The 22,921-nt window shown below is 45.0% G+C and overlaps 1 protein-coding gene across 7 annotated transcripts in view; it reads right to left on the reverse strand.

The window, feature by feature from the left end:
- GULP1 (GULP PTB domain containing engulfment adaptor 1) overlaps window positions 1-22,921 on the reverse strand; it is a 1,809,167-nt gene that overhangs the window by 1,149,770 nt on the left and 636,476 nt on the right. For 2 of the 7 annotated variants that reach the window (XM_077275676.1, XM_077275675.1), the window contains one exon: window positions 18,775-18,875. The exons of 2 other annotated variants lie outside the window; for them this stretch is intronic. The gene's annotated coding sequence lies outside the window, so the exon portion shown is untranslated. Of the gene's footprint in view, window positions 1-17,705; window positions 17,763-18,774; window positions 18,914-22,921 lie in introns of all 7 variants that reach the window. 3 more of the 7 variants (XM_077275678.1, XM_077275674.1, XM_077275673.1) reach the window with 3 other exon arrangements.

The following is a 22,921-nucleotide window of genomic DNA, read 5'->3' on the forward strand; positions in this document are numbered from 1 at the left end:
TGGGCTGAAATTACCACTCCGGTGTCATGAGTTGACACATGAGTTTTAAAGTAATTTCAGGATGGTATTTTAAAAGGGTTTTCAGCTGACCGTGCAGTTCCCTTTTGTATCTTTCTACTATCTAGTAAGCGGACCTCGCTTTGCTGAACCTACCTTCATACTGCGTATGTCTTTTCCTCTGAACTCACCGTCAATATATGTGGGGGGCTTCTGTCTCCTTTTTGGGGGAATTTCCCTAGAGGTAAGCCAGGTCTGTTTTTTCCTCTACTAGGGTAAGTTAGTTCTCCGGCTGGCGAGAGACGTCTAGGGATAAAACTTAGGCACGCCCCCCGGCCACTATTAGTTGTGTGGTAGGCTTAGCTCATGGTCAGCTCGAGATTCCATCACCCAAGAGCTTGTTCGTTATTTATGTGTCCTGACGTTCCCCTGCCATTGGGAACCATGACAGTATGGCCGGCCACGTGTTAAAGCTGTTGGCAGAAGAAAGGAGAGAAAAAAGAAGTCTGCAAATTTTTTTTTTCTTTTCTCCCTCTGTGTTTGCTCTATAGTTGAATCAGTTGCATTTCTGCTCTAATTGCAGTCTTTGTCTCCCTCTCCTTCTAACACTTGAATGGCTCTGATCTCACCTGCTTAAAATGGATCCTCAGAGTTTGGCTACAGGTTTGAATAATCTTGCCACAAAAGTTCAAAATTTACACGATACATGCTCCTATATCTGAACCTAGAATTCCTATACCAGAGTTTTTCTCCGGAGATAGATCTCGTTTTCTGAATTTCAAATATAATTGTAAATTATTTCTTTCTCTGAGACCTCGCTCCGCTGGAGATCCCGCACAGCAGGTTAAGATTGTAATTTCCTTGCTGCGAGGTGACCCTCAAGATTGGGCATTTGCGTTGGCACCAGGGGATCCTGCGTTGCTCAATGTGGATGCATTTTTTCTGGCTTTGGGGTTGCTTTATGAGGAACCTAATTTAGAGATTCAGGCTGAAAAAGCCTTGATGGCCCTATCTCAACGGCAAGATGAAGCTGAAATATACTGCCAAAAATTTCGTAAATGGTCTGTGCTTACTCAGTGGAATGAGTGAACTTGGCGGCGAATTTCAGAGAGGGTCTCTCTGATGCCATTAAGGATGTTATGGTGGGGTTCCCTGCGCCTACAGGTCTGAATGAGTCCATGACAATGGATATTCAGATTGATCGGCGTTTGCGGGAGCGTAAACCTGTGCACCATTTGGCGGTGTCTTCTGAGAAGGCGCCAGAGAATATGCAATGTGATAGAATTCTGTCCAGAAGCGAACAGCAGAATTTTAGGCGAAAAAATGGGTTGTGCTTCTATTGTGGTGATTCAACTCATGTTATATCAGCATGCTCTAGACGCACAAAGAAGGTTGATAAGTCTGTTTCAATTGGCACTTTACAGTCTAAGTTTATTCTATCTGTGACCTTGATTTGTTCATTATCATCAATTACCGCGGACGCCTATGTCGACTCTGGCGCCGCTTTGAGTCTTATGGATTGGTCCTTTGCCAGGCGCTGTGGGTTTAATCTAGAGCCTCTGGAAGTCCCTATACCTCTGAAGGGTATTGATTCTACGCCATTGGCTAGTAATAAACCACAATACTGGACACAAGTGACTATGCGTATGACTCCAGACCATCAGGAGGTGATTCGCTTCCTTGTGTTGTACAATCTACATGATGTTTTGGTGCTCGGATTGCCATGGTTACAATCTCATAACCCAGTCCTTGACTGGAAAGCAATGTCTGTGTTAAGCTGGGGATGTCAGGGGGCTCATGGGGACGTACCTTTGGTTTCCATTTCATCATCTATTCCCTCTGAGATTCCGGCATTTTTGTCTGATTATCATGATGTTTTTGAGGAGCCTAAGCTTGGTTCACTCCCTCCTCACAGAGATTGCGATTGTACCATAGATCTGATTCCAGGCAGTAAATTTCCAAAGGGTCGTTTGTTTAATTTATCCGTACCTGAACATGTTGCTATGCGAGAGTATATTAAGGAGTCTCTGGAAAAGGGACATATTCGTCCTTCTTCATCTCCCTTAGGAGCCGGTTTTTTCTTTGTATCTAAAAAAGATGGCTCTTTGAGGCCGTGTATTGATTATCGACTCTTGAATAAAATTACAGTCAAATATCAGTATCCTTTGCCACTGCTGACTGATTTGTTTGCTCGAATAAAGGGGGCTAAGTGGTTCTCTAAGATTGATCTTCGTGGGGCGTATAATTTGGTGCGAATTAAGCAGGGGGATGAGTGGAAAACCGCATTTAATACGCCCGAGGGCCATTTTGAGTATTTAGTAATGCCTTTTGGTCTTTCAAATGCCCCTTCAGTCTTTCAGTCCTTTATGCATAACATTTTCCGTGAATATTTGGATAAATTTATGATTGTGTATCTGGATGATATTTTGATTTTTTCGGATGACTGGGACTCTCATGTCCAACAAGTCAGGAGGGTTTTTCAGGTTTTGCGGGCTAATTCCTTGTGTGTGAAGGGTTCTAAGTGTATTTTTGGGGTTCAAAAGATTTATTTTTTTGGGGTACATTTTTTCCCCTTCTTCCATTGAGATGGATCCTGTCAAGGTTCGGGCTATTTGTGATTGGACGCAACCTACTTCTCTTAAGAGCCTACAGAAATTCTTGGGCTTTGCTAATTTTTATCATCGATTTATAACTGTTTTTTCGGATGTTGCTAAACCTTTGACTGATTTGACTAAAAAGGGTGCTGATGTTACTGATTGGTCCCCTGCTGCTGTGGAGGCCTTTCGGGAGCTTAAGCGCCGCTTTTCTTCTGCCCCTGTGTTGCGTCAGCCTGATGTTGCTCTTCCTTTTCAGGTTGAGGTCGACGCTTCCGAGATCGGAGCTGGGGCGGTTTTGTCGCAGAAAAGTTCCGACTGCTCCGTGATGAGACCTTGTGCGTTCTTTTCTCGAAAATTTTCGCCCGCCGAGCGAAACTATGATATTGGTAATCGGGAGCTTTTGGCTATGAAGTGGGCTTTTGAGGAGTGGCGTCATTGGCTTGAGGGGGCTAGACATCAGGTGGTGGTATTGACCGATCACAAGAATCTGATTTATCTTGAGTCTGCCAAGCGCCTGAATCCTAGACAGGCGCGCTGGTCATTGTTTTTCTCTCGGTTTAATTTTGTGGTCTCATAACTACCAGGTTCTAAAAATGTGAAGGCAGATGCCCTTTCTAGGAGTTTTGAGCCTGATTCCCCTGGTGATTCTGAACCTACAGGTATCCTTAAGGATGGGGTGATATTATCTGCTGTTTCCCCACACCTGCGGAGGGCTTTGCAGGAGTTTCAGGCGGATAGACCTGATCGTTGCCCGCCTGGTAGACTGTTTGTTCCTGATGATTGGACCAGCAGAGTCATCTCGGAGGTTCATTCTTCTGCATTGGCAGGTCATCCTGGAATCTTTGGTACTAGGGATTTGGTGGCTAGGTCCTTCTGGTGGCCTTCCCTGTCTCGAGACGTACGAGTTTTTGTGCAGTCTTGTGATGTTTGTGCTCGGGCCAAGTCTTGTTGTTCTCGGGCTAGCGGATTGTTGTTATCCTAGCCTATTCCGAAGAGGCCTTGGACTCACATCTCTATGGATTTTATTTCTGATCTCCCTGCTTCTCAGAAAATGTCTGTCATCTGGGTGGTGTGTGACCGTTTTTCAAAGATGGTTCATTTGGTACCCTTGCCTAAGTTGCCTTCCTCATCCGAATTGGTTCCTCTGTTTTTTCAAAATGTGGATCGCTTGCATGGTATTCCGGAAAATATCGTTTCTGACAGGGGGACCCAGTTCGTGTCTAGATTTTGGCGGGCATTCTGTGCTAGGATGGGCATTGATTTGTCTTTTTCGTCTGCGTTCCATCCTCAGACTAATGGCCAGACTGAGCGAACTAATCAGACCTTGGAGACTTATTTGAGGTGTTTTGTGTCTGCGGATCAGGATGACTGGGTTGCCTTTTTGCCGTTGGCAGAGTTTGCCCTCAATAATCGGGCTAGTTCTGCCACTTTGGTTTCTCCTTTCTTTTGCAATTCGGGGTTTCACCCTCGTTTTTCTTCCGGTCAGGTGGAGTCTTCGGATTGTCCGGGGGTGGATACTATGGTGGATAGGTTGCATCGGATTTGGGGACAGGTGGTGGACAATTTGAAGTTGTCCCAGGAGAAGACTCAGCATTTTGCTAACCGCCGTCGTCGTGTTGGTCCTCGTCTTCGTGTTGGGGACTTGGTGTGGTTGTCTTCCCGTTTTGTCCCTATGAGGGTTTCTTCTCCTAAGTCTAAGCCTCGGTTCATCGGTCCTTATAGGATTTTGGAGATTCTTAACCCTGTATCCTTTCGTTTAGACCTTCCGGCATCTTTCGCTATCCATAATGTCTTCCATCGGTCGTTGTTGCGGAGGTATGAGGTGCCGGTTGTTCCTTCTACCGAGCCTCCTGCTCATGTGCTGGTTGAGGGTGAATTGGAGTATGTTGTAGAGAAAATCTTGGACTCCCGTATTTCCAGACGGAGACTACAATATCTGGTTAAGTGGAAGGGCTATGGTCAAGAAGATAATTCTTGGGTAACTGCTTCTGATGTTCACGCCTCTGATTTGGTTCGTGCCTTTCATAGGGCTCATCCGGATCGCCCTGGTGGTTCTTGTGAGGGTTCGGTGCCCCCTCTGTCATGATCTCCATGGCCAGAGAACTAGCATAAGCCTATATAGGGACAAGCTCTTGGAAGATGGTAACTGTACTGACCATGAACTAAACCTACCGCACAACTAGAAGTAGCCAGGTAGCATGTCCTACTTTTTATCCCTATATGCCCAGCGCCGGCCGGAGAACTAAATAATGCTAGCAGAGGGAAATATAAGACCTGACTCACCTCTAGAGAAATGCCCAAAAAGGAGACAGAGGCCCCCCACATATATTGGCGGTGATTTTAGATGAAATAACAAACGCAGCAGGAAAATAGTTTTAGCAAATTTGAGGTCCGCTTTCTAGATAGCAGAAGACAGAAAGCACACTTTCATGGTCAGTAGAAAACCCTAACAAAACACCATCCAGAAATTACTTTAGGACTCTGGCATTAACTCATAATACCAGAGTGGCAATTCCTGATCAACAAGAGCTTTCCAGACACAGTAACGAAACTGCAGCTGTGAACTGGAACCAAAAAACAAAAACAAACAAGGACGAAAGTCCAACTTATCTAGTAGATGTCTGGGAGCAGGAACAAGCACAGAGAGGCTTCTGATAACATTGTTGACCGGCAAGCAACTAACAGAGAAGCCAGGTTATATAGCGACACCCAGATCTGATGAGAACAGGTGAACAGGGAAGATGATGACACAAGTTCAATTCCACCAGTAGCCACCGGGGGAGCCCAAAATCCAAATTCACAACAGTACCCCCCCCTCAAGGAGGGGGCACCGAACCCTCACCAGAACCACCAGGGCGATCAGGATGGGCCCTATGAAAGGCACGAACCAGATCGGAGGCATGAACATCAGATGCAGTGACTCAAGAATTATCCTCCTGGCCGTATCCCTTCCACTTGACCAGATACTGGAGTCTCCGTCTGGAAACACGGGAGTCTAGGATTTTCTCCACAACGTACTCCAACTCACCCTCAACCAACACCGGAGCAGGAGGCTCAACGGAAGGCACAACCGGTGCCTCATACCTGCGCAATAACGACCGATGAAAAACGTTATGAATAGAAAAGGATGCAGGGAGGTCTAAACGGAAGGAAACAGGGTTAAGAATCTCCAATATTTTATACGGACCGATGAACCGAGGCTTAAACTTAGGAGATGAGACCCTCATAGGGACAAAACGAGAAGACAACCACACCAAATCTCCAACACAAAGCCGAGGACCAACACGACGGTGACGGTTGGCAAAAAGCTGAGTCTTCTCCTGGGACAACTTCAAATTGTCCATCACCTGCCCCCAGATATGATGCAATCTCTCCACCACCGCATCCACTCCAGGACAATCCGAGGATTCCACCTGACCGGAGGAAAATCGAGGATGGAACCCCGAATTACAGAAAAACGGGGACACCAAGGTGGCAGAGCTGGCCCGATTATTGAGGGCGAACTCCGCCAATGGCAAAAAAGCAACCCAATCATCCTGGTCAGCAGACACAAAACACCTCAGATATGTCTCCAGGGTCTGATTAGTCCGCTCGGTCTGGCCATTAGTCTGAGGGTGAAAAGCAGACGAAAAAGACAAATCTATGCCCATCCTAGCACAGAATGCCCGCCAAAATCTAGACACAAATTGGGTTCCTCTGTCAGAAACGATATTCTCAGGAATACCATGCAAACGAACAACATTTTGAAAAAACAGGGGAACCAACTCGGAAGAAGAAGGCAATCTGGGCAGGGGAACCAAATGGACCATCTTAGAAAAACGGTCACACACCACCCAGATGACAGACATCTTCTGGGAAACAGGCAGATCTGAAATAAAATCCATCGAGATGTGCGTCCAAGGCCTCTTAGGAATAGGCAAGGGCAACAATAATCCACTAGCCCGAGAACAACAAGGCTTGGCCCGAGCACAAACGTCACAAGACTGCACAAAGCCTCGCACATCTCGTGACAGGGAAGGCCACCAGAAGGATCTTGCCACCAAATCCCTGGTACCAAAAATTCCAGGATGACCTGCCAATGCAGAAGAATGCACCTCAGAGATGACTCTACTGGTCCAATCATCAGGAACAAACAGCCTATCAGGCGGACAACGATCCGGTCTATCCGCCTGAAACTCCTGCAAAGCCCGCCGCAGGTCTGGAGAAACGGCTGACAAAATAACTCCATCCTTAAGGACACCTGTGGGCTCAGAGTTGCCGGGTGAATCAGGCTCAAAACTCCTAGAAAGGGCATCCGCCTTAACATTCTTAGAACCCGGTAGGTATGACACCACAAAATTAAACCGAGAAAAAAATAATGACCAGCGCGCCTGTCTAGGATTCAGGCGCCTGGCGGTCTCAAGATAAATCAAATTTTTGTGGTCAGTCAATACCACCACCTGATGTCTGGCCCCCTCAAGCCAATGGCGCCACTCCTCAAACGCCCACTTCATGGCCAAAAGCTCCCGATTCCCAACATCATAATTCCGCTCAGCGGGCGAAAATTTACGGGAAAAGAAGGCACAAGGCCTCATCACGGAGCAGTCAGAACTTTTCTGCGACAACACTGCCCCAGCTCCAATCTCAGAAGCGTCGACCTCAACCTGAAAAGGAAGAGCCACATCAGGCTGACGCAACACAGGGGCAGAAGAAAAACGGCGCTTAAGCTCCTGAAAGGCCTCCACAGCATCAGGGGACCAATTAGCAACATCAGCACCCTGTCTAGTCAAATCGGTCAATGGCTTAACGACATCCGAAAAACCAGAAATAAATCGACGATAAAAGTTGGCAAAGCCCAAAAATTTCTGAAGACTTTTAAGAGAAGAGGGCTGCGTCCAATCACAAATAGCTTGAACCTTGACAGGATCCATCTCAATGGAAGAGGGAGAAAAAATATATCCCAAAAAGGAAATTCTCTGAACCCCAAATACGCACTTAGAACCCTTGACACACAGAGAATTAGACCGCAAAACCTGAAAAACCCTCTTAACTTGCTGGACATGAGAGTCCCAGTCATCCGAAAAAATCAGAATATCATCCAGATACACTATCATAAATTTATCCAAAAAATCGCGGAAAATATCATGCATAAAGGACTGGAAGACTGAAGGGGCATTAGAAAGACCAAAAGGCATCACCAAATACTCAAAGTGGCCCTCGGGCGTATTAAATGCGGTTTTCCACTCATCCCCCTGCCTGATCCGCACCAAATTATACGCCCCACGGAGATCAATCTTAGAGAACCACTTGGCCCCCTTTATGCGAGCAAACAAATCAGTCAGCAACGGCAATGGGTATTGATATTTAACCGTGATTTTATTCAAAAGCCGATAATCAATACATGGTCTCAAAGAGCCGTCTTTTTTTTACACAAAGAAAAAACCGGCTCCTAAGGGAGATGACGATGGACGAATATGTCCCTTTTCCAAGGACTCCTTTATATATTCACGCATAGCAGCATGTTCAGGCACAGACAGATTAAATAAACGACCCTTTGGGTATTTACTACCCGGAATTAAATCTATAGCACAATCGCACTCACGGTGCGGAGGTAGTGAACCCAGCTTGGGTTCTTCAAAGACGTCACGATAATCAGACAGGAACTCAGGGATTTCAGAGGGAATAGATGATGAAATGGAAACCAAAGGTACGTCCCCATGAGTCCCCCTACATCCCCAGCTCAACACAGACATAGCTCTCCAGTCAAGGACTGGGTTGTGAGACTGCAGCCATGGCAATCCTAGCACCAAATCATCATGTAGATTATACAGCACCAGAAAACGAATAGTCTCCTGGTGATCCGGAGTAATACGCATAGTTACTTGTGTCCAGTATTGTGGTTTATTATTAGCCAATGGGGTGGAGTCAATCCCCTTCAGAGGAATAAGAGTCTCCAAAGGCTCTAAATCATACCCACAACGATTGGCAAAGGACCAATCCATAAGACTCAAAGCGGCGCCAGAGTCGATATAGGCGTCCGTGGTAATAGATGACAAAGAGCAAATCAGGGTCACAGACAAAATAAATTTAGACTGCAAAGTGCCAATGGAAACGGATTTATCAAGCTTTTTAGTACGCTTAGAGCATGCTGATATAACATGAGTAGAATCCCCACAATAGAAACACAACCCATTTTTCCGTCTAAAATTCTGCCGCTCGCTTCTGGACAGAATTCTATCACACTGCATGCTTTCTGGCGTCTTCTCAGTGGACACCGCCAGATGGTGCACTGGTTTGCGCTCCCGCAGACGCCTATCGATCTGAATGGCCATTGTCATGGACTCATTCAGACCCGCAGGCACAGGGAACCCCACCATAACATCCTTAATGGCATCAGAGAGACCCTCTCTGAAAGTAGCCGCCAAGGCACACTCATTCCACTGAGTAAGCACAGACCATTTACGGAATCTTTGGCAGTAAATTTCAGCTTCATCTTGCCCCTGCGATAGGGACATCAAAGTTTTTTCTGCCTGAAGTTCCAAATGAGGTTCCTCATAGAGCAACCCCAAGGCCAGAAAAAACGCATCCACATTGCGCAACGCAGGATCCCCTGGTGCCAATGAAAAAGCCCAGTCTTGAGGGTCGCCGCGGAGCAAGGAAATCACAATCCCAACCTGCTGTGCAGGGTCTCCAGCAGAACGAGATTTCAGGGACAAAAATAACTTGCAATTATTTCTAAAATTCTGAAAGCCAGATCTATTCCCTGAGAAGAATTCCGGCAAAGGAATTCTCGGCTCTGATACCGGAGCATGAACAACAAAATCTTGCAAACTTTGTACTTTCGTGGCGAGATTATTCAAACCTGCAGTTACACTCTGAAGATCCATTATAGACAGGTGCACACAGAGCCATTCAAAGATTAGAAGGAGAGAGAAAAAAAAGAAAGACTGCAGCATAGACAGACTGGCAAGTGATCCAATTAAGAGCACAAAAAAAAAAAAAAAAAAAACCTCTCAGCAGCCTTCTTATTTCTCTCCTTTCTCAGCCAAGGATTTTAACCCTTTAGTGGGCCGGTCAAACTGTCATGATCTCCATGGCCAGAGAACTAGCATAAGCCTATATAGGGACAAGCTCTTGGAAGATGGTAACTGTACTGACCATGAACTAAACCTACCGCACAACTAGAAGTAGCCAGGTAGCATGTCCTACTTTTTATCCCTATATGCCCAGCGCCGGCCGGAGAACTAAATAATGCTAGCAGAGGGAAATATAAGACCTGACTCACCTCTAGAGAAATGCCCAAAAAGGAGACAGAGGCCCCCCACATATATTGGCGGTGATTTTAGATGAAATAACAAACGCAGCAGGAAAATAGTTTTAGCAAATTTGAGGTCCGCTTTCTAGATAGCAGAAGACAGAAAGCACACTTTCATGGTCAGTAGAAAACCCTAACAAAACACCATCCAGAAATTACTTTAGGACTCTGGCATTAACTCATAATACCAGAGTGGCAATTCCTGATCAACAAGAGCTTTCCAGACACAGTAACGAAACTGCAGCTGTGAACTGGAACCAAAAAACAAAAACAAACAAGGACGAAAGTCCAACTTATCTAGTAGATGTCTGGGAGCAGGAACAAGCACAGAGAGGCTTCTGATAACATTGTTGACCGGCAAGCAACTAACAGAGAAGCCAGGTTATATAGCGACACCCAGATCTGATGAGAACAGGTGAACAGGGAAGATGATGACACAAGTTCAATTCCACCAGTAGCCACCGGGGGAGCCCAAAATCCAAATTCACAACACCCCTCCTTGAGAGGGGGGTACTGTTGTGAATCTGCTTTTGGGCACCTTCTGGTGGTGGCTAGTGGTACTGGTGACTCGGGTCTGTTTTCTTTCTCAGTTCACCTGTTTTCATCAGTAGTGGGGTGTTCCTATTTAATCCTGCTCTTCAGTCATTGCCTTGCCGGCCATCAATGTAACCAGAGCCTTTCTGTTGCATGTTCCTGCTCCTAGACTACTGATCAGCTAAGTTGGACTCTTAGTCCTAAGTTTGTTTGCATTTTTTGTTCCAGTTTACAGTTAAGTCTTTCTCTGTAGCTGGAAGCTCTTGTGGGCTGAAATTACCACTCCGGTGTCATGAGTTGACACATGAGTTTTAAAGTAATTTCAGGATGGTATTTTAAAAGGGTTTTCAGCTGACCGTGCAGTTCCCTTTTGTATCTTTCTACTATCTAGTAAGCGGACCTCGCTTTGCTGAACCTACCTTCATACTGCGTATGTCTTTTCCTCTGAACTCACCGTCAATATATGTGGGGGGCTTCTGTCTCCTTTTTGGGGGACTTTCCCTAGAGGTAAGCCAGGTCTGTTTTTTCCTCTACTAGGGTAAGTTAGTTCTCCGGCTGTCGAGAGAAGTCTAGGGATAAAACTTAGGCACGCCCCCCGGCCACTATTAGTTGTGTGGTAGGTTTAGCTCACGGTCAGCTCGAGATTCCATCACCCAAGAGCTCGTTCGTTATTTATGTGTCCTGACGTTCCCCTGCCATTGGGAACCATGACACTACAGGCTGTGATGGACTGGCAGAAACCCCATCCTCTCAAAGCGGTGCTGCGCTTTATGGGGTTCATCAACTATTATCGCCAGTTCATTCCAAACTTCTCAACTTTGGTAGCCCCCCTTGTTGCCCTCACCAAGAAGGGAGCTAATCACAAACTGTGGTTGGAGGAGGTCTCCAAGGCCTTCCTCTCTATCAAGTGACACTTTGCTGGCGCTCCCATTTTACATTGCCCCGATGTTCATAAACCATTTATCATGGAGGTGGATGCCTCTTCCGTCGGTGCAGGAGCAGTCCTCTTCCAGAAGGATGCTCAAGGTCGGAAGCATCCTTGCTTCTTCTTCTCCAAGACGTTCACACCGGCAGAGAGAAATTATTCCATCAGGGACAGGGAGCTGCTAGCCATGAAGTTGGCCTTTTCAGAGTGGAGACATCTTCTGGGGGAGGCTCGCTACCCCTTCCAAGTATTCACCGACCACAAAAATTTGGTGTATTTACAATCCTCCCAGCGGCTAAACTCCCGCCAGGCAAGGTGGTCCCTGTTCTTCTCCCGGTTCCACTTTACCCTCCATTTTCTCTCCGAGGAGAACACTCGGGCCGGTGCTCTCTCCCGCTCCTTTGTGTCATCAGAGGAGGAGGAGCCTCGGCATATTGTCCCTTCTGAGAGCCTGAGAACTGTGACTCCAGTTTCGCTAGAGACTTTCATACCATCTAATTTGCGACCGGAGGTTCTCTCTTGGGCTCACTTGTCCAGGGTTGGTGGACATTTTGGGACCAAGAGGATATTAGAGTTTCTGGTGAGGACGCACTGGTGGCCGCATATGGCCCATGACGTCGGGGAATATATTCGGACGTGTGTCTCCTGCGCCAAGAATCGGTCTCCTTGGCAACGGCCTGCTGGGCTACGCTACCCCCTGCTGGTGGCAGACAGGCCCTGGGAGATGGTCAGGATAGACTTCATGGTGGACTTACCCAAGTCTCAAAGCTGCACCATTATCTGGGTAGTCACTGACCATTTTTCTAAAATGGTGCACTTGGTGCCGCTTCCACGGTTACCTTCAGCACGGACCTTGGCGGCGTTGTTCATTAAACATGTTTTCTGCCTACATGGCATGCCAGACAAAATTGTCAGTGACCGGGTCCCTAGTTTGCGTCTCGGTTCTGTAGAGAGCTCTGTCGTTTACTCAGCATTGAGCTGAATCTCTCTTCTGCGTATCATCCCGAGACAAATGGGTTGGTAGAGAGGGCCAACCAGACTCTGGTCACATACCTGCAAAATTTTGTATCCACCAGGCAGGATGACATACATGCTACCATTGGCGGAGTTTGCAATGAACAACGCCGTAGCCGACTCCACTGGGCAGACCCCATTCCTCCTTAACTACGGCCAGTATCTGCGTGTCCCTGTGCCCATGCCCGTGTCATCCATCAATTCTAGGGTGGTAGAATGGGCGGTGGAGGCACCTGACATTTGAGACTGCACACAGGATGCCATCCGGGCTTCCAAGTAGAGAATGAGGGTTTCTGCCGATGCACATCGGCGCCCAGCTCTGACCTTTGCTCCTGGCAACATAGTGTGGCTCTCCGCCCGTAACATCAGGCTGCGAAATGAGTCCACTAAGTTTGCGCCTTGCTACTTAGGCCCCTTCAAAATCCTGGAACAATTCAACCCTGTGGTCTATCGGTTGGCCCTTCCTCCACGCCTAGGTATCACTGACACCTTTCATGTGTCCCATCTAAAACCTGTTCATATGTCCCGGTTTTCCGAATCATCTGCCGGGACATCGGGCTCATCCACGGCGATTACGAGGTGAATACTATCATGGGGTGTAAGGTGGTATGTGGCAAAAAATTCTATCTGGTGGATTGGAAGGGTCATGGCTCAGAACAGGACCTGAGAGCCTGTTGAGCACATTCGGGCTCCGCTGCTCATTGCGGCCTTTGAGCATAGCGAAGCTCGGGGAGGAGGGGGCCCTAAGAGGGGGGTAATGTTAGGAGTGGAGTCCCTTCCGCTGCACAGGGGGAATCTCGAACCATGTCCGCTGCGGTCTCCCATTCTTCCCCAGGCGCAGTGGAGCCTGCTCAGCGGAGACGTTGGTCCCAGCGTCTGGCTCAAGCTGATACTGGGCGCTTGGTTACTGCTGCCTTTCCAGGCTTTTCCTTTGTAGCCACTACTGATCAGCAGCGAGCAGGCGTTTCAGGGACTAAGTATTGCTTTTCCCATACTGAGCATGTCCACAGGACGACCTCCCATTGGAGGTCGGAGGTCACACGCTCAGGTCCTGTAGCAGCTCCTATTGGACCACTAGAAAGGTCCTTGAGTGCCACAGCTACAACCCCTGGCAAAAATTATGGAATCACTGGCCTTGGAGGATGTTGATTCAGTTGTTTAATTTTGTAGAAAAAAAGCAGATCACAGACATGGCACAAAACTAAATTAATTTCAAATGGCAATTTTCTGGCTTTAAGAAACACTAAAAGAAATCAAGAACAAAAAATGTGGTAGTCAGTAATGCTTACTTTTTTTAACCAAGCATAGAGGAAAAATTATGGAATCACTCAATTCTGAGGAAAAAATTATGGAATCACCCTGTAAATTTTCATACCCCAAAATAACACCTGCATCAAATTAGATCTGCTCATTAGTCTGCATCTAAAAAGGAGTGTTCAAACTTTGGAGAGCTGTTGCACCAAGTGGACTGACATGAATCATGGCTCCAACACGAGAGATGTCAATTGAAACAAAGGAGAGGATTATCAAACTCTTAAAATAGGGTAAATCATCACGCAATGTTGCAAAAGATGTTGGTTGTTCACAGTCAGCTGTGTCTAAACTCTGGACCAAATACAAACAACATGGGAAGGTTGTTAAAGGCAAACATACTGGTAGACCAAGGAAGACATCAAAGCGTCAAGACCGGAAACTTAAAGCAATATGTCTCGAAAACAGGAAATGCACAACAAAACAAATGAGGAATGAATGGGTGGAATCTGGAGTCAACGTCTGTGACCGAACTGTAAGAAACCGCCTAAAGGAAATGGGATTTACATACAGAAAAGCTAAATGAAAGCCATCATTAACACCTAAACAGAAAAAAAAGGTTACAATGGGCTATGGAAAAGCAATTGTGGACTGTGGATGACTGGATGAAAGTCATATTCAGTGATGAATCACGATCTGCATTGGGCAAGGTGATGATGCTGGAACTTTTGTTTGGTGCCATTCCAGTGAGATTTATAAAGATGACTGCCTGAAGAGAACATGCAAATTTCCACAGTCATTGATATGTGGCTGCATGTCAGGTAAAGGCACTGGGGAGATGGCTGTCATTACATCTTCAATAAATGCACAAGTTTATGTTGATATTTTGGACACTTTTCTTATCCCATCAATTGAAAGGATGTTTGGGGATGATGAAATCATTTTTTCAAGATGATAATGCATCCTGCCATAGAGCAAAAAGTGTGAAAACATTCCTTGAAAAAAGACACATAAGGTCAATGTCATGGCCTGCAAATAGTCAGGATCTCAATCCAATTGAAAATCTTTGGTGGAAGTTGAAGAAAATGGTCCATGACAAGGCTCCAACCTGCAAAGGTGATCTGGCAACAGTAATCAGAGAAAGTTGGAGCCAGATTGATGAAGAGTACTGTTTGATACTCATTAAGCCCATACCTCAGAGACTGCAAGCTGTTATAAAAGCCAGAGGTGGTGCCACAAAATACTAGGGATGTTTTGCAGTGTTTTTTTGTTTGTTTGTTTGTTTTTCATGATTCCATAATTTTTTCCTCAGAATTTAGTGACTCCATAATTTTTCCCCTATGCTTGGTTAAAAAAGTAACCATTACTGACATTTTGTGTTCTTGATTTCTTTTAGTGTTTCTTAATGCCAGAAAGTGGCCATTTGAAATGACTTTAGTTTTGTGCCATGTCTGTGATCTTTTTTTCTACAAAATTAAGCAACTGAATGAACATCCTTCAAGGCCAGTGATTCCATAATTTTTGCCAGGGGTTGCATAAAAGGTTTGCATGGCCGCACGGCCATGCGCTAGTATAAACCTATTATCGTGTGTGTGTGTGGATGCGTGCTTGTTCTGGTGATTGCTACTTAGTCATTCCCATTCCTTGTATTGTTGAATGTTCGCGAATGTTGGAGCTACCTAGCGCCTGACAGTGCTATCCTACACCAGAGCACGATCTGTACTGTGTCAAACCAGCAGTGTCCGCCTGCACGGCACTGCTCGCACTCTGTGCGGTAATCTTAATTTATCCTGACAACTGATCAGTGTAGGGTGGGAACTCCCACTTGATCTCTGCATCTGACTCGGGGCATCCTCAGGCGCGGGCTCAAAAGCCACCGAGGGTCAGAGCGGGATCAGTCACCAGCTTAGTGGGGGTGTGTCTCAGGGATCCCACTAGCATTTATCTGCTGCATCCTTTGTACGCTAACAGGGCACAGCGTTTCATTTGTTTCACTGCGACTCTGTGAAGCAACAGAGTTCGCTTTAGGTCTTACCGGGAGTCTGAACCCGAGTTTACTCCGGCGTAGTACCGCCATATAGTGCCGCCATTACTTAGCAGCATGTTCCATCTCTGCACGGTGGACCCCGGGCTGCAAACGCACCTTTACCATCTTTAATCAATTTGTTGTTTTCCACCAGCCGTAACACCTGTATTGCATTGTTACTGACAGTGAACAGCTTAGCAAGGGTGGTGTATGGGGGTAAAAGAAAAAAGAGGGCCGGGGAGCACTACTAACAGGCATAAGGTCAACCAGTGACATATAGATACGGTGTTCAGGACTAAATGGGAAGAAGCTTGTAATAATTGTTCTAAATCTCTAATTGAACTCCTAATTGGTAATAACAAGAAAAGTCTGGTCAAATTTGATGCAGAAATTGAAAGTACTCGTGTAAAACTGTCTGAAACTCTTATTACTGTGTAAATGGAGACGCTTAATAAAGACATTGAGAACCAGTTTCAGATTTGGGAGAAAGAAGTGAAGGATACTAAAATGAAGAAATTTCAAAGAGACCTTCAGGATCTTAGGAGTGGTACAATTTACAGATGGCAAACTGCCCTGGCTGGTAGCCATGACATCACGAGGACTTCATCCTTCTCATCCTTATCATCTAGAGAAGAGGATAACAATACCAGGACTGACAATCGCTTCTACAATTTAAGACGCAACACTAACCAAAGAAGAGGGAACAACTATAAAAGGAAGGAAAAACGAAGGGATGACTCATCGACATCTAGGCTACAGGTGATTAATTTATCTGATATAAAACTTACTGAAGCACAAGTGGAAGTACTGAGTCTAGGCCTAAGCTTCTCACCTACTGCTTCATTTGATTTCTTCTCAGCATTAAAGGACTTACATTTACTTGCATGGAAACTGGTCCTTAAAAAGCTCCACGAGAAACCAAACTTGGGAGAAGTCTGGACAGAGAGGGAATTAGAAGCCATTTCCACTCTTGAAGAATTGAGTAGCGAACAGGAACCGACAGTAAGTATGAGTAAATTTGTACCGCCAACCCCCAAAAAAGTTCCCCCCATGAATCTTTACCCTAACATTGAGCTTTTTGTAAAAATGGTAACAAATTAATTTCATAAAATATCACCGAAGATGAATAATTATAATCTCTCCTGGTGTCAAAAGAAGGCTCTTAAAGAATTGAGAGAGTTGAGGGAGATAATAATAAAACCAGCGGACAAAGGGGGTAATGTGGTGGTGTGGCCTGTTGGACTATATGAAAAAGAAGCACTGAGACAACTGAGAGATCCAGCTCATTATGAGACTTTCTTTTAATCCAAGTTCAAAATTCCTAGGTGATTTGCAGGAAATCCTTGAAGAAGCGTTTATGAGTCGAATCATTACGAAACAAACCAGGGACAATTTAATACCGATCTATCCGAAGATGGCATGTATTTACTTTTTGCCTAAAATTCACAAGAATCTGAATAACCCACCCGGGCGACCAATTGTGTCAGGCAATGGCAGTCTATGTGAAGTAGTTGGTAAGTACCTTGAATTCCATCTTAAACCTCTGGTATACACTTTGCCATCCTATATCAGAGACACTGGAGATTTTCTATCACAAATTGAAGGTATACCAATGGAGGGTGACATGTGGTTTGTAACTTTTGACGTAGAGTCACTGTACGCCTCCATTCAACACAAAGACAGGATTCAAGCAGTTAAGACGTTCTTATCTATGACTGATTATAGTACAGAATTTATCCAATTTCTGATTACTCTTCTTGAATTTGCTTTGACACACAACTTTTTTGTTTTTAAAGAAACCATCTACTTGCAAAACCAGGGTACGGCGATGGGGGCATCTTTTGCCCCATCATACGCTAATTTATTTTTAGTTCTATGGGAGAGATCTATTTTCTTCACCAGACCCATTGATTTCATTGAGAAGGTCCTGTTCTGGGTACGGTTTATTGATGATATTTTTCTGATCTGGCAGGGCACTGAACAGGACCTTCTCTTATTCCTGGAAATCCTGAATAACAATGGGATAAATGTAAAACTTATGCGCAAGTATAGTCAAAACAATCTTACATTTTTGGACGTCATGGTTGAAAAAGGAGTTAATGACCGTATTGAGATGAATGTATTCTGGAACGATACAGACGTGAATTCTTTACTGCATGCGTCATCAGCACATCCTAGGCAATTAATAAATGGTATACCAACAGGACAGTTTCTGAGAATTAAAAGGATATGCTCCAGTGAGGAATCTTTTAATGAACAAGCTGATGCTCTGTCTGTAAGGTTTGAGAACAGAGGCTATTCCAAACGCAGCATTAAGAGAGGCCGGAAAAAGGCAATCCAGGCAAAAAGAGATCTACTATGAACCAAAGTGAAATCCACATCAGACCAAACACTGTCTAAATATCTTAATTATCAGCCTTCAATCACATACAGAAGAGCAAAAAATCTGAGAGATAAACTGGTCCACAGCTACCACTCGGGACAAACCCCGGAGAAAGCCTTTGGATACAAAGGCCCTAAATGGGATTTTTTTCCCTGTAATGATTGCATAGCCTGCCCTAATATGTCTCGAGCCAGTAACTTTCTGTCCAGTGATGGTAATCATACTTACACAATCACCCAACACATTACTTGCAATAGCGTTGGTGTGGTCTACTATGCCACTTGTCCCTGTAAAAAGATATACGTAGGTCTAATGTCAAGGCCTCTAAAGATACGTGTAAGGAAACATTACAGAGACATTGTAAATTCAAGGGATGTTGAGGATGTCTCAGCTTTAAAACCTATACCTAGACATTTTAGGTTAAATCATGAGTGCAATTCAAAACTCTTAAAGGTGACAGGCATCAATAAGGTCTATATTGATCAGAGGGGTGGTAATTGGCGTAAGAATCTAGCCCAATTAGAGGCAAGATGGATCTCTAAAGTAAACTCTGTTCAGCCACATGGGCTTAATGAGATCCTAAGTTTTGCTCCTTTTCTTTAATTATATATTTTTTTATTTTTTGAAAACTGTTTTTTGTGCGTTTGTCCTTATCTATTTGTAATTGTTTTTATTCTATATTCTAATATATGTCATTTGTCTTAGTTTTTTCAGTTCCTTGCTGATATTCATATATAATTCTGTTATATTCACCATTGAGGATGGTTGGCCTATGGGAATCGTTGAGGAGTGGTCTGGCTGGTCTTTCTTCGGCCTGTGGAGATCCGTTCTTAGAAGAGACTGTGAACGCTGTCCTGGGATAAATCAGGAGTGTCAAAGAGGATTTCATCTACTGGGAAGAGAAGAAATTAAGCACTGCACTTTTACCCTGACTTATATATATATGTTCTATTGTGTATTATTATATTTTTATTTTTATTTATTTGATAACTTTATCAAGTTTATTTGGGTATTTATGATGATCATATAACACACCTGTCACTTATTCCCTTGTTTTTTCTTTATTTTTAATGGATGCTGGATGTAGATATTATTTTTTAGTAGGTATTTATTCATCATCTTTCTTTTTCCCTTTATTGATTCACTGACTCTCTCTGGCATCTTGAACTGGGCACTTAATATTTATTTCATATATATTAAGGTTTATTCTGCATTCTTGCAGGTTTATTAGGCTATTTACGGCCAAGTTCACGTCTTTTTCACAGTAATGAGCTTTTATATATATATTTCTAATTCACATGTATTTATCCCCTTCTTTATTTATATCACCAATTTAATACTTCTCTCAAATTGAGATGTCTTTGCGCTATAACTGGGGCACTTATTATCTATTTCACATATATGAATTCTTTGTCCTGCCTCTTTGCGGTTGTATTAGGTCATTTACGGCTAATCCCTTCTCCCTCCTCCCATTAGCAGTGTGCGCTTCCTGAAGCGCTGGTCGGTGTGTCCCCATGGCGACGCGTCCTGTTCGTCACGTGTACCGCCTCCCTCTCTGATGCGTCGGAGGGGGATGTGGACTGGTGACTTGAGACGCGGGTCTATGTGGACGTCAAGTCCAGTTACAGACGACGGAAGCGCCGCACACATGCCACTGCCACCACTGATTTTTAAGGTATATACTGTATAAGGACTCTTTTATATCTCCCACTTATACTACATTCCCCCAAGGAAGAAGCTAAACGCGAAATGCGCGTCGGGGTCTGTGCTGCTCTCACAGGTCATGTATTGCATCCATTCCCAGCCTCCCTTTACCTATATCTATATTTGCACTGTGCATTAACTGCTAATATTGGCTATTTGCTATATCTTTGTTACTTGGCACTTTATCTCTGTTTCATGAATTGCACTAATTGCTAGTATTTTCTAAATTATTACATTTTGGTCACTTGGCACTTTATTCTGAATTCATGAATTTTTAAATTCTATATTCATACAGTTTAAAAGCACTATATGTAGGGCATTGTGCTACCAACTTGTGGTCAGTATTGAGTATTATAGTTTTTTTGAGCACTTGTATGTGACAGGATGTTATCAATTTGATCATCATTGAGTATTGTGCAGTATTATTGCCCTTTATGGATCTAGGGCAGCCTTGTGTTGTTTTCTTGGCTTAGGTGAACTACCTTACTAATTAATGTAAATTATCCATTATTACCGTATTTTTCGGACTATAAGACGCACCGTACCATAAGACGCACCCCAAATTTGGGGTGAAAATTGCAGAACAAAAGATTTTTTATAAGATGGGGGTCTGTCTTATTGTCCGAATTTAAGATCTCTTACCTGAGGGCAGGCAGTGGCAGAGCAGGGTCACAGGAAGCATGGTGGTGGCAGAGGTGAGGTGATGCTGAGGTGTGGTGGGCGGAATGGCGTTCACTTGAGCAGGGTCCCATCCTGCTTAGGTGGGCGACGCCATGGCCTGGTGTCCATGGGGAGGTTGCGGCAGTGCTGTGGCGGCTGCAGATGTGCGGTCACTTCCTCAGGTGGTGGCAGTCAGGGTCCCTTCCACATTTGAGGTGATGCCGCAGTCCGGTATTGAAGGAGAGCAGCAGAGCTGGGTGAGTCACGGTTTTCCCGGTGGCGGCGGCCATCTTCCTGAGGCCGCGCGTGCACAGATTCAGTACTCTGCTTCCCAGGGCTTCAGGAAAATGGCCGCAGGAGGCCGCGCGTGAGTAGAAGGAGATTGCGGCGGACATTTTCCTGAAGCCGAGATCTCAATCTGCGAACTCGGCTTCAGGAAAATGGCCACCACGATCTCAATCTGCGCACGTGCGGCCTCCCGCGGCCATTTTCCTGAAGCCCCAGGAAGCAGAAAACTCAATCTGTGCACGCGCGGCCTCAGGAAGATGGCTGCCGCCACCGGAAAAGCAGTAACTTACCCAGCACTGCTGCTCTCCTTCAATACCGGGGCGCGGCGTCAACGCAAATGTGGAAGGGACCCTGCTCAAGCCATACCGCTCACCGCACCACATCATCCCCGCACCTCTGTCGCCGCCACAATGCCGGTAAGCCTGCATTCCAACTATAAGACGCACCCCCCATTGTCTTCACAATTTTTTTGGGGAAAAAATGTGTCTTATAGTCGGAAAAATATGGTACTTTACCCAGCCTTGGAGCTATGCATTGGGTTGTATTAATGTTCTACATTTAACTGATAATCTGAGAGGGTAAAATAATTTTTATGATTGCATACTAATTTTGAAATGGTATTAATTATTGGATGGAGTGCAATGCACTGTGTTAGCAGCTATTTTGTATTGTATCCCTTCTTATTTTTTGTATTGTACGTATATGTTTAATAAAAAGACATTTTAATTTTCTACTTTGGCATCTACTTCCGTTGTGTTTGTTGGAGTATAATACAGTGACATATAGAAGGTGCAGCTTATTGCATAGGGGGGATAATGCATAAACAAAAAAAGAAAAGGAACCATGCATATAAAGCGCCATGTAGTGCCATTGTGACTTTTTGTATATATTATAATGTCATGGGACTAGTGGTGATGTGGTTTGTTCTTTTAATACGGTTTCATTGTGGATTTTTGTCAATTTATAAATTTTGTAAGTATTATACATATACAATTTTTCTACGATTTGGGTGTGCGCTTTATATGCATGGTTCCTTTTCTTTTTTTTGGTGTATCGGGGTAAATTGACCTCTTTTCCCCACAATTCAGGATGAGTATTGGTACCCTCCCCTTAAGACATCGACTACTCCTCTGTCAGTATGGTGGGCCTACTATCAGAGTACACGGGTTCTACCAGGGCCTGGTAGTCTTGTCCCCTGAAGCCTATTGCTGCTCAACACCAGATTAACATTTCACTCCTAGGGGGTATTGCAATAGGGATTGGATCACTTATTCTGACACTGACGACTTCTCCACCAGACAGCTCTACCTGTTGCCTCTGCATCAGAGCTTTGATCTCTTTTTGCAGGACATGCTGCTGACTGGAACTGGTGGTCTTGGCTACCTGTTGCAATAACACAATAACCTCGCCAAGACAATTTTCTATCACATTGGTACCTAGGGTCATAATTGGGTTACATTCTCGCTGGTCAATATCTACAATTATCAGACCTTGGGTTTTCAACTCTACTCGCTCCACCTTCATGGTCACCTCCTTATACCTCACTTGTGGCAAAGGCTGACCATAGCTGTTGCCTATTATCAGATCATTATCTTGGCTGCGAGTAATATCAGAGTCAGCTCAGTACCGTTTGTAAAGAATATATGGCATCGTCGTCATCTGGGAGCCAGTGTCCAATAAAGCATTCATCGGGATGTCATCAATCACGACAGGCAGGACCGTCCTCCCACGTACTTTTTTCGCCAGCTTTGTAGGCCTAGTCATCTTACTCCCGGGGGGTTGGCCCTCTGCCCTAGGGGTTTCTCATTTAAATTTCAGAATCTTGTGATGTGCCCGCCTTGTTGCAGCAACGACACATGGGCTGTCCATCCTTGTCGTAGCGATCGCTGTCTCTCCCTCTGGTCAGTGGGATTCTCCTCTGTCGTCATCATGGTATGTCAACTGGGCTGGAGGCCAGCTTGATCTTCTCCTTTGGGGACACTTACATGGAGCGCACGGGTTTGGTTATTGCAGCCACACATTTGGTCAGCTCTTGGACCTGGAGATGTAGGTCTGCAGAGGAGTTATTATCTAGGGTCTGCACATCAGCCTCAACGAGGGTCTTAGGAAAGGATGCCTCCTCCTGTTGGTATGTAATTGCTGGGCACCTAGGTGGCATAATGCAGCAGAGATTTGGTTCACGCAGCACCCGGATGGCCCTATCTTTAAAGTGTGCAAAGTCCAGGTCAGGGTTTTGTAGGGCCATGTT

Source organism: Ranitomeya variabilis, chromosome 7 (assembly GCF_051348905.1).
Source record: "Ranitomeya variabilis isolate aRanVar5 chromosome 7, aRanVar5.hap1, whole genome shotgun sequence".
Lineage (NCBI taxonomy): Eukaryota > Metazoa > Chordata > Amphibia > Anura > Dendrobatidae > Ranitomeya > Ranitomeya variabilis.